The following is a 12,935-nucleotide window of genomic DNA, read 5'->3' on the forward strand; positions in this document are numbered from 1 at the left end:
GTAAGATTTAGTTAAAAATACTTTGTATTTTTTAACGAAGTGACAATAATTAAAATAATATAAAATAAATTATATAAGAAATTTAAAAATATATCATAACTAATTTAAATCATAAATTTCCTTTTATTATAAATAAAAAGGTAAACAATAGTTTTTAAATATCCATGCTTGATAGTTTTAAAAAAATGTGGGATAATTAATTTTTTATGAGGGCAATTACAATTTTAAAGAAGGGGCATCATAATTTTAACAAAAAAGTAAATGTACCTTTTGCAAACAATTAGCCCCTCTTTTTCCAACGTGGTTATGTCCTTAGATTTGTGTTATTCAAATTAAATTTAAACCATCTAAATTTAAATTTTTTTATTTTTATTTTATGCTTTTTAAAATAAAATTTGGACCAGAGACCGTATTTTAATGAGAGCGTTTCATTTATTCATTGTGATACGCTCTGCTCAATTCCTTTCTTTTACAAGGCATTTATTTATAAAACACAAGGCATTTATTTATAAAAGATTGAGCTAAACACCAAGTCAATATAAATTTTTGGATTTTGTCTGGGAGTGTGATATGATTAAGAATAATAAGCACAAGGTCAAAATCTTTTTTTCTTCCCCAATTACAACCGGTGTAAAACGTAACATTTTTTTTTTAAAAAAAAAGAGACACCTTTTGGATTGGAGGTTATTTAATCAAGTCCAATACAAAAAATCTCATTTTTTATCATTGCATATATTTTAATATATCTCATAATAAATAATAAGAAAAACATAATTTTAAAAACCCCTATATTTTGTTTGCGTTTTGCTACTAATCTTTGTACTTTTTATTTTTGGTGTTTTTGGCTCTTGTAATTTTGTTTCTCATTATTTTTGATTCCTCTAATATTCCTATACTTTGTTTACAGAAAGACCTAAAACAATGAAAAACAATAACACAAGGACCAAAAATATCAAAACAAAATTATAGAGACTAATAGCAAAACACAAAAAAAGTAGTGACCTCAAGTTACATTTTTCCTAAATAATAAATTACATAAATTCTGACAATTACGTAATTTTAATAACATTCAGAATACAATAAATTTTATAACTATACACAAAAAGAGTATGCATATAAACATAAAATTTTTCCTCTATTGAAACTCCAAATACACTAATTTTTAAATGGTAGAAGATAAAAACAAACATCAAATTGTAAGGTTCATAGCTCGTAGCGAAACTCAAAAACAATGCCATATGCTTTCCCCTTTTTGCATCAACTGTTGAAACTTTTTTTTTTTTTGCGGGTAAAACACTGTTGAAACTTGAAGGCGAGGGAGGGCTATGGTCACAAGATCATCATCACATTCCTGTAAAAGCATACAATTTTCAATAACATATTTGCAAGCTATAATTTTTAAATCATTCATATATAAAAGAAACTCATGATAATTTTTAAATCCATGCATATCATGCTATTCTGCAAAAAGAACAAGCACAAGCTACCACAAAATCACAAGTCACCTATTACTATAATCATTTTGGTCCAGCCACAAAATCAGTCCAATTAAATTTATCTTTCCACAAGCTACCACAAGATTCTAATTGCATCCATAGCCAAGGTTCGCTAAGTAAGTCTCTTATGGCTTCAACACATTGCTAACCAACAATGATGCCTCATCCTATTAGGTGGAAGGAAAGTAATGAGTCAAGTATTATTATCAACCATTGTAGGTACCTGTCAGAGGTAAAGCAGAATGGATATATGAAAGTCATATGCACATTCAAGAACTCCAAATCTCATCAGTAAATTCAAGCCCTTGAGTACTTGTTGCTTTATCAAGTTTCCTAACTGCTTTTCACTTTGAGATGATGCATATAAGCAGTCTCACCATATACTATATATGTTGGGATAGAAATCTTTTCCTTTATATTTACATTTAATAATTATTTATTATATAAATAAACTCGAGTCAATGTGATTCCGTACTAGTGATAAATGTGGATAAGAAATTCACCTATCAAGGGGACATTAACTGGATATTTTTTTCACTATCTGGATTATTCTATCATAATAATAAAGCAGTAAATGACACACTTCACAAGGTTTGAGAAAACCCCAGAAATTGGAAGGCAATAAACCAACCACACAATTTAGTCCCATGGCCCTACAAACCCATTAATAATAATTCAGAAATCTTTTTCTTCATATTTCAATCTCTCTTATTATAATGTATGAGTGGTGGGATTCTTTTGCTAGGCTGTAGAGGGGCAACATTAATAAAAGACAAGGTCTCCTCCACCGCACCACACACGCATCATCATAGATATCCCACTTTCAAAAATAATACATGAACAATAGGAATATATATTGTGAATCAGATTGTACCATAAAAAAATTATACTTATAAACATATATCAAAAATTAGAAACCATAAATTTATAAATATGCTTCACGGACAGATAACACGTATCAAACACTACTTGTACGAGTGTATAAAGCTATATAAAAGATATAAGATATTTCATCAATCTTGAAAGTTGTAACTGGGCTTATTTCCCCTGATATTTTGCTATTTTCATTATTTTCTCTTCTCCCACCCCCATTCTAAATTAGGAGATATCTATTATCTAAGATGGCTTTCTTATTAAAAAAGAAAAAAACTACATTCTCATATCCAATCAACAAGACAAGAGGAGGAAGCCAAGATCAGCATCGTCATTTTTTTAGTACAGATCATCAAAAAAAAAAAAAACGTTGTGGAAAACACAACTCTACAGATTTGAACACAAGAGAGAGTGGCAGATTCAGATTTCATTAGCAAAGATGCCTGGATGCATTAGACAAATTTCACAGACAAAACAAGTTGCAGTGATAGATAATAAATTCCATGGCATATTATTAATTAATAAAAAATAAAAAGAAAATAAACTCAAAGATAAGATTAAATTGACCTGGCCATATACTTGGCCTTCTCTGCATCCTCCCATGTTGCTGCACGTGTTTCAATGACACTTTTTGGTGCTGTTCAGCTGCTTTCGTTTTAAGTAAAGTGGAGCATCTTTGTCCTCCTTCTCTTTGCTAGCCCATGCCGCAATGTTCAAAGCATTAATAAATTGATAAAAGAAGATTGTATCTTAAGCCCATGCAGAACTTGATAAAAGAAGATTATTGAAACATTAGCATTTACTATAAGCATTCTACTGGACATACAGAGAGTACTTAAAGAAACCCCATACTCTGAACGCATAAACAGCGAGAAATCGAAATTGATCTTTCTGTCTAATCACTCAAGTAAAGCTGAAACCCCAACAACTTTCAGTCATCAGCCTTGAATTCTTATCCTCAATCCTCAATGTATCCCCAATCATTTGCTTTTCAAGGACAAAGATAATTTAGCTTAATAAGTCTAGCCTTTTACATAACATAATGCAAACACCTAGTGTTAGCTCAGCCAATTTTACTGTACAGGGGTAATGTATTCATGTAGCAAGATCTATAAAGAGATGCTAAATTTACGACTCCATGTTTCACTACAACTATAGGGTTAGTTTCAATCAAGCTTACAAAGCTACACCAGAACTTTACTATAGTGAAAATGTCATGCTTATTTGAGGTAGAATATACCATGGGCTGCAACTGTAATTAAAAGAATTACTACCAAATAGTCAAATACATTCTTGGATACATAGGGGCTACCTGCTTCAGTAAACAACTCAGCCATAACAGCATTCTGGCATGTAAACTCACCAAATAGAGGAATAGACAGGAAAGAAATAGAGTTAACATAATACTTAGCTTAGTTCTCAATCTCCATCAGCAAAAAAATGCACGCACATGTACACTTGACTTAAAACATTTTCTTTTATGCATACTTGCTTAAGATTGATGTATTAATCAGTGACTCATGAAATCATAAGGTCTTTAAGCGATTTTTATTGTTAGCAATACCTATTGGAAGGAAATAAAGGGCTTACAAGACGTTTATAACATTACTATGGGTAAGAACAAAGAGAAATATCTAATAAACTGAAGTACAGATTCAGTCAAGATTTTATACATAAGCATTTGAAATATCACATAACTTAAAAAGAAATTGGGAGCTCAACGTAAGTTCAAAGTGGATGTAGTGGTGCAGTAGTTTTTTCAAACTTCCTATTGGTAATTTGAAGGAGCATCTGAAGCTTCCCATCGGGAACATTAAAGATGGCCATATTTCTTTCTAATTGACCAAGGTAACATGTGCTTCTCAAATGATCTAAGAAAAGGTAAGGCCATGAAGATACATAGTTTGACAATTTTCCTTTCGTTGTATTTATGACTTAAGTCATAATTTAAATTGCATAGAAACTAACAATTAACTTGCAAAATAACATAAAGAAAAACATTTGAAAACTTGCGATCTTCAACCCAGAAGAAAGCTAGAAAAACCACAGTACCGCAGATAAGAATCTGTAGTGGAGAATTTAGAAATACGTACTTTACCAGAACCTTTATTTCCAAGGTTATAATTTAGAAACCTGGCCCTCTTCAAACACAATATCAAACACAAATCAGTACCAGCTATCAACGCTATGACTAAGAAACAAAGCGTCAGAGCAGTGAAACCCAGAAGAGCCATGGAGGTTAATTTGGCGTATGATGAGATGGGAAGTCAGGAGGAGGATTCCTGAATGCAAAAATCCAAAGGAAAGGAGGATACTCACCGTCGCCTGAATTCAATTGTAGCAGATATGGATATGAATAGCAACGACATCACCATCACCGTCGCATCCTCGTTGCTGACTCCCTACGGTCATGGCCGTTGCCACGTCGTCGTCGTTGGCTTGCTTCTACGTCATCACCGTGTTATCCAAATCTCCCCCGCCATTTTCACACTTCTAGACAATGAACAAAACAGGGGAGTCAAGAAGATGAGTAGAAGAAAATGGACTGAACTGAAACAGGGCCGCATACCTCGCCAGCTGCGAACGGAATCCATGGCGTTCGTCGCCGGCTAGTCGAAAACAGTGGATCGATGAGTCCCGTATAGCTGCGGTCATCGACAGAGAAGAAATTTGGTTGTGCCAAGGAGGAGGTTTGTGTGAGAGAAGGATGAGGAGGGAATTGGCTCCGATGAACGAAGATGGGATGCAGACGGCGGAGCTGAAGGAGAGAGAATAAGGTAAGATGAGAGAGATTGGGGCCAACATGAGCCATGGAGGGTGAAGCTGGCGGAGGTTTTGCTTTACAGGATATATTGATGGGAAAATTTCAGTCAGAGACCCTCAACAGAACTGAATCAAAAGGAGAATTTCAAAATTTTTAAAACTTCACTAAAGAACTCATTCGGAATTTTCTTGAATTTATGATGAAAATAGTAGATTATTTTCATTTAAATGAATAATATAAATAATTTATTTATTTTCATAATGTATGTTATTCATTTATTTATAGAATGTTATTTATTTTTTTATTTCACTTATTTATAAACCTAGTTTCACTTAATTTCATTCTGTATTAGTTTTATGATAAGATGACTTGTTCATTCGTATACTATATGTTATTCATTTATTTACCAAATGTTATTCATTTCTTTACTTTACTTGTTTATGGTTCTTAAAATAAATCAAGTGAAAATAAGCTTAAAAACAAGTAAAGTAGGTTAAGATTTCGTTACATGTACAAATTCATGTATTACCCTTCCTCTTTTTATAATTAATTTCTATCTCTTCTCTTTTCAATATATTCAATGATGAGTATTTTTAAAAATTTATGTTTTCATTTTAAAAAAAATAAGGTTGTTAAATGTATTTAATAAGGTTCATTGGTATGTGAAATTTTGTCTAAAAGTATCATATAATTTGAGATGGAGAGAATAAATATTAAAAATTTTAAAAATATAATTTTAAATACTCCTTCCCTTTAAAAATATAAAATATTTTTTGAGAGATTGAATATTAAAAACATAAAATATTTTTAGTGTTTCAAAGTATAATTATTTGATTTTTTTAAAATGTCTCAAATGAATAATAATTTTATATTTATTTTAAAGTGAAATGTTTTATTAAACAAGGGTAGATAGAAAAAAGATGGAGTTAATTTAAAGATAAATAATTATTTTATTGGGGTGAGATTCATTAAAAATATCTTATATTTTTAATGTTGGGAGTAATAATTAAAATAATATATAATAAATTATATGAGAATTTTAAAATATATCTTAATTAATTTAAATCATAAATTTATTTTTTTATGAATAAAAGGGTAAAAGATATTTTAAATATTTATGCTTGATAGTTTTAAAAAGAATGTTAGGCAATTGATTTTTTACGAGGGCAATTTCAATTTGGAAGAAGGAGCATCATAATTTTAACAAAAACATGAATGCAATTTTTGCAAATAATTGCCCCATCTTTCTCTAACGTGGTTATGTTCTTAGATATGAGTTACTTACTCCATTTAAAAATATAAAATATATTTAATTTTTTAAGATATAATTATTATCTTTTTTTAAAATACTTTATAATGACTTCACATTTATTATAAGATGTTTAATAGAGATAAATATAAAAAGATAGGGTTAGTTTGAAAATAAGTAACTATTTTATTAAAAAATTAAATTTAATTAATAATATTTTATATTTTTAAATGGAGGGAGTATTCAAATAAAATTTAAACGATTTAAATTTAAAATTTTTTATTTTTATTTTATACTTTTTAAAATAAAATTTGGACCAGAGACAGTATTTTAATGAGAGAGAGCACTTTTATTTATTCATTGTCATCGACGGCGATACACTCTGTTCAGTTCCCTTCTTTCACAAGGCCTTTATTTATGAAAGTTTGTGCTAAACACCAAGTTGCAATGTAAATTTTTGGATTTTGCATGGGAGAGTGAGATAATTAAAAATAGTAGTATAAGTCCAAGGTTAAAATCCTTTTTTCTTCCCTAATTAAGGGGGAAAAAATAGTGTCATGAGCATGAAAACTCTTGTACTCACTTTATTTAAAAATATAAAATATTTTTAAAAGTTAGATGTTAAAAATATAAGATATTTTTAATCTTTCAAAATATAATTATTATTTTTTTAAAAGTACCTCTATTGATAATAATTTTATATTTATTATAAAATATTTAATAAAAATAAATATAAAAATATAAAATTAATTTAAAAAAAAAATTATTTTATTAGGGGGTGAGATTTAATTAAAAATCTTTCTTGTGTATTAGTCTCCCATGTGTAAGCTTTTTTCTTCCGAAAATTCCAACGTTTCAAACTTAATGATGATGATGATGATCTGTTCTTTAGATCATGATCTGTTCTATTGTCGTCATTGGCGTTCAAATAAAGCCTTATAGAGGTTTGATCTCACTTTGCCAGGATGGCCTTGATCAGCAAACTTCCATTTACATTGGGCAAAAGGGGAGAAATGTAACTTCCTCTGCTAACATGGTTTAGTTTGGTAAGAATTTTTTTTTTTATTGTCTATAGTTATTTGTATTACTATTACTATTACTACTTAGATTTATCTACGAATTAAAAGAAACTGTGCATTTTTCTTGCCTTTAAATAGTAACATATTTAAAGAAACAAAACAATTAAATTACAGCATAGATCATAAAGAATTTCCACTACATGTATTTAGACAAGATCATATATATATATATATATATATCGTTTTACATACATCAAAATATAGCTGGTTTGCATGTGAGAGAAGAGGACTTTGTACTTTACTTCACCAAAAATATGCCAAAGTAACCCTTAATATAATACGTAAAAAAGGGTTCCACATATACACATGCACATTCCTAACTTTTTATGATATCTAAATATGCCCATTGGGCATGTTAGGGGGTGGAGGCATCATCAGGATTAGGGCTAACTACATATAGTAAGGTGTTGGTGGCCAGTGGTGGCATGAAACGAGGTGATAGCTGCATGAATGATGGTGGTGGCTACATAAAAAGTTGTAAAAGTCTGTTCTAAACTTGGAAATACTAGTTTGTGATTTTTCAATTAGATATGATATGATGTAAATTTAACTGCTTGGAATCTGCATATGTCTTGTGAGAGCATGGTCAATTAATATGTGGTTTTTTAATAAACATGATCAATTTGTGAGAGGGTGGGAGTTTCACTCTAAGGGAGGAGAATTTTATAAATCTATATGGTATTTACTGGTATCTTGGGTGGCCCCAATGCTCAGTCATTATTGTTTGAAAGTCCTAGTATTACCCTTATGGTAGATTAGGCATACGACACACTGAGTATTTGTAAAAGGGAGAATTGTTATTCAAGAATGGATGAAGATGGTTTTGGTCGGGTTGCTTACCTTAATTAGTGGGCTTAAGCTAGTCCAATCATATAGGCTTGGTTTCATTCAATTAATAGCCCACAGATTTAGTTGGAGGTAACATGAAGGATACAAGGTGATTGTGAGAGATCATGCGTTATCTGGATGTGCAATATGTTGTCATACTCTTTAATTGATTACTTGTGTTATGCCCACTTTACATGCTCATTTACTTTCCTAGTTGGCATGTAGATAGATTAGATTATTTGGTTATTGAGACATTATTCTTACTTCTATAGTTACAATTTTATAGGTGAAGGCTCCATTGGGAGCAAAAGGAAGGAAGAAGCGGCCAATGAATAGGACAGTTATTAATTGTATTCCACTTTTCTTTTAATTATATGTAATGAATATATATATTCGTCATTGCCAACTTACGACATGCATTATTTTGGCTGTACTTACATGAAGATTATGATATTCTTTTGGTGTATTTCAGTCTAGGATAATGTGTATGAATTGATTGTATGATGAGAGATCGAAATGCTAATGCAAGTATATGCTTGTTTTGGCTAGAATGTTGCGATTGTTCATTGTGGTATATTTTATGAATTATGATTTTATGCCCCATTATAATCATTAAATGGGGTTTGGTGGCCAAAATGTGATTAGTATGTTGATTTGATTGTATGATTTCTTTATTAGGTGTATTTTAGTACATTTGAATTGGTATAAGAGGTTTAAGGGCTTTTGGCACTTGTTGGGAAAGATTGGACACCTTTGGAATTGCTTTAAAAAGGAAAAGTAGTTGTTTTATACCCCAGCTGTCCAACTCTTAATCAGTGTAGTATTTTCTTGTGAAAATAGTGCCATTAGCTAGGTGGCTTAGTTAGCTACATGTGGATGCTTGAATGCTCAAATCGAAGGTTAGATGGTGAAATGGCTCACTCCTAAAATTTGTCCCTTGGTGTTATCACATATTATGCTTGTCGCAGCAAGAAGTGTGTGTCCTCATGTTGATCAAGTCATGAAGGTTAGCCACACCAACCTGTGCATTGGCCATGGCATGCACCAACTGTGTTATTTGTCGCAGTGAATGATGTAGCTTTGCCCATTTTGTCCTTGTTGTGCCATTTATTGACTGTTTTTCTTGATTGCCAAGCTTTCACAACTTCTTATTTAATATTGTAAAAACATGTTTGAGCTCAAATGCTTTTAAAAAGGGTATTCCCTAGAATCCCAATCTTTAAACTATTTTTTCTTAATTTTAAATTCTAACCATTTTCTATCATAGTAACTTAATATAAGGATTTATTTAATCATAATTACCATGTTAGAGTATTTTGTGGTTTGTTTTGATAATGCCAAGACAAACATTATAAGGGTAGTACTATTTGGTTTGGAGTAGATGGTAGCAAAGTATCCTAAATAGTCTCAGAGTGAGTGCGAGTATTCACTATCACTTGGGCTAGTCCATAATCTAGAACTATGATTCCTGTCCAGTCAATCTCCATGACTATCCCCTCTGTTGGCATCTAAACACATTATGAAAATAAACATTAAAAATTCCCAGGAAGATCTTATATTTTGAACTAATAATGGCCTAGCTGCTTAAGTACGGAAAACTCTATTTTTTAATACAAAAATTGAATAATTGAGTGCATAATAAACAACAGTATGAATAAGTAATGACATCAGCCTATAATACTAAAACTAATAAACATTTCCATATTAAACTTTTTTTTATAATAAACCATACTTAAGTGTCCCCTAGGGTACATCCACAAAAATTATTTCTTTTACCGAATTTTCTTTTTCCTGTTTAGGAATTCCATTGAGTTATCTTGAATGTTCTTCCACAAAAGGAATTCCTTTGAAAAAATAGGCTCCCCTTTCTAATAGGGGCATAGAAGCGGAATCATGTTATTTTAGGGATAGAATCTTGAAACATAACAAAAACACAAGAACAAAAAAAAATGGACAAAATTTATAATGAAAACAAAGAAAGAAATAAAATAAACAAAGGAAAAGTGATCAAGGAGAAGATCTTCTAGAGCACATACCTTAGGAACCTTAACCTTTGAAGACATCATAAGAGTTGATCATGCTCCTGATCAAAACTGTTTCTCACACAGGATACCACCATAAAGTATTAATGCTTACAAGAGTTATAAACTCTAAAATAAATAATTTCATTCAATTTCTCTTTTCTTTACAACAAGGAGCACGCCTAATATATATAGGTTTATAAAGAAAACTATTTCCTAAAATAAAAGCCCTAATTTCCTAATACGAAAAGGAGAATGAAAATAATACAAAATTAAAAAAATATTCAACTACATAATTTAGGATATGTGATCCTAAAATTATGGGATTACAAACCTTAGAAAAATAATATGATTAATCCTAATCTTTGACTATATTCAAAATAGAAAATTATGACTAATCATGCTCCTTAAGAAAAGGAGTCAAGTCAAAGGACCATTAAGATAGAAAAAAATAAGGAGACAATCAAGGGATTAAAAAGGACTCAAAATCATGCCATCTTTGATCTCTTCACTTAGGTTTCATGCCTCCTTGCTTGCAAGAGGCTCTACTTATAGTCTTCTTTACATTAGGTTAGGGTTTGCACCTTTTGGGCTTGATTCTTCATGAATTTAGATCTTAAGTACATTATACATGCCTAGATGCTCTCCTTTAGGCTTGAGAGTAGTGCCCTAATGTTCTCTAAGCTCTTAGACTTCTTACACAAGACTAAACAAGGCTTGCTTCATGGCTTTAATTTGAGCTCTTATCATTAGATCTCCAATATATTGTAAAGGGTCTTTAGGCATGTTAGATTGAAAGTGTTAGGCTTCTTGATCCTTGCCTTGGGATTCTTTCATGCCATCATGCTCATGCTTGCTGTCCTCAAGCTTCGTTGCTATTAATGCCATGTCATACGTGCTATAGGATCCATCACTTTCTATTTTTGTTATTAAAGGATTGAGCATTGAAAATATAATAGATGTTCTATATATATGTCATAGTGTGTTGCACATGTGTCTTTTAGTCTATTAAATGTGGTTTAGGGTCAAGTTTAGGCTTTTGGCATAGGAATTGAAAGTTTGGGGACCCAAGTTGTGTTCTTGTTATAAACGGAGTGAGTTTGGGGATAGGAGTCTAACTTTTGATTGAGAAATAATTTAAATGTAAAATCAATGTCATTAGTTAGAGTTAGGAGAAAGATTTCAGTAGACACCTACACTAGTACAAAAATAACTTTTTATAGTAGTTAAAAATGACTTTTTACTGCGGTTAAAGAGTCGATGTTATTCCAAGGGGTGTAGAAAGTCCATCTTTCTACATCAGTTATAAACCCGATGTAAAAGCTAAAATTTTTATATCGGTTATAAAGTCAATGTTGAAAAATATATACAAGAAAATAAAAAAAATTTACTTTAACTTTTAACACCGGTTGGACTTCCAACCGGTGTTAAAAGTGGATTTTTAACACCAGTTGGCACGTTTAATCAATGTAAAAAATATTATATTCTATAACAGTTATGTAATAACCATGTAAAAAGTATTTAATTTTTTTATACTATATTTATTTTATCAATTTTACCCATTCCTGTGCATAAAAATTGCCAAATTAGACAACTTAATTCATTTACAATTATTTATCAAGTATTTATTAACTATGCAAAACTATTTAACTATTAAAAAAACTAACAATTGTCTAAATTGTCAAAATTGCCATTCTTGTGCATAAAAATTGTCAAATCAAACAACTCAATTCATTTACAATTGTTTATCAAGTATTTATCAACTATATAGAATTATTTAACTATTAGAAAAACTAACAATTGTCTAAATTGTGTCAACTATCAAAATTAAAACATGTCTAAAAGTAACAAAAAACCTCACAAGTTCTCCACAAAATAGGTTGCTCAACGTATGCGGATGTCTTCAATTTTAGATTCAGGAAATGCATCCAAATTGTCGAACATCTAAAATTTGATTCATAAAATAGGCGTATTAATCAATCTCAAATAATATAATAAAACAAAATTTTTAAAAATATATTTACCTTTTTTGTAAATTTGGTCATGCCTAATGTGATGATATTGAGCATATGTCTCATGATATATAGACCGCACAAGTTCGTCCTCACCGGTTGTCTATGACTCTGTATAAGAACAAATCATAAAAAATTAGTAAGAAATCTTAACCGATCTTCCCTAACATCACGGATCATGTCCTCTAACCGTACAAGTTCAAAAGCCTCTCCCCCAACATCACATATCATGTCCTCTAACTAATCTTCATTCATTTCTACTTTATCATCAAGATTATCAACTTCCATATATTAAGATGTGTTACTATAATTTTTCAATCTTCGCCATGCCAAATCCATATGGTAGAATTTTTACAAATCCCATCACAAACCAAGTGCTCTCTTATTTCGACAACACTTAGTCTTCTCTCATTCAAACAATTAACATAAGGACAATAAAACCTTTCACTATTGTCAACTGCATTTTTCTTAGCAAATTTCAAAAATTCTTTCACCCTATTATCATACTCGTCACTCGTTCGTCTAGCATTTATCTAACTACGATCTTTGTGACACCTCCTAAAGAATATAACTAATGTTATTACCTTCGAAATATTTCAAGAAACTAAATTCC

The 12,935-nt window shown here is 30.6% G+C and overlaps 1 long non-coding RNA gene across 3 annotated transcripts; it reads right to left on the reverse strand.

Moving 5' to 3' along the window:
• Positions 1–1,007: 1,007 nt before the first annotated feature.
• Positions 1,008–5,202, reverse strand: LOC129319966 (uncharacterized). 3 transcript variants are annotated; one of them, XR_008595570.1, is made up of 4 exons: positions 4,939–5,202; positions 4,689–4,862; positions 2,937–3,135; positions 1,008–1,351 (listed from the first exon to the last, which is right to left on the reverse strand). It is a non-coding gene; the product is annotated as an uncharacterized LOC129319966 (long non-coding RNA). The 3 variants fall into 3 exon arrangements; XR_008595571.1 differs by having other exon boundaries at positions 2,937–3,063; positions 4,689–4,859; positions 4,939–5,197; XR_008595569.1 differs by having other exon boundaries at positions 2,937–3,063; positions 4,939–5,197.
• Positions 5,203–12,935: the final 7,733 nt, after the last annotated feature.

The sequence above is a fragment of the Prosopis cineraria genome, unplaced genomic scaffold, assembly GCF_029017545.1.
Source record: "Prosopis cineraria cultivar Desert tree isolate PC_DT_omini unplaced genomic scaffold, ASM2901754v1 PC9, whole genome shotgun sequence".
NCBI lineage: Eukaryota > Viridiplantae > Streptophyta > Magnoliopsida > Fabales > Fabaceae > Prosopis > Prosopis cineraria.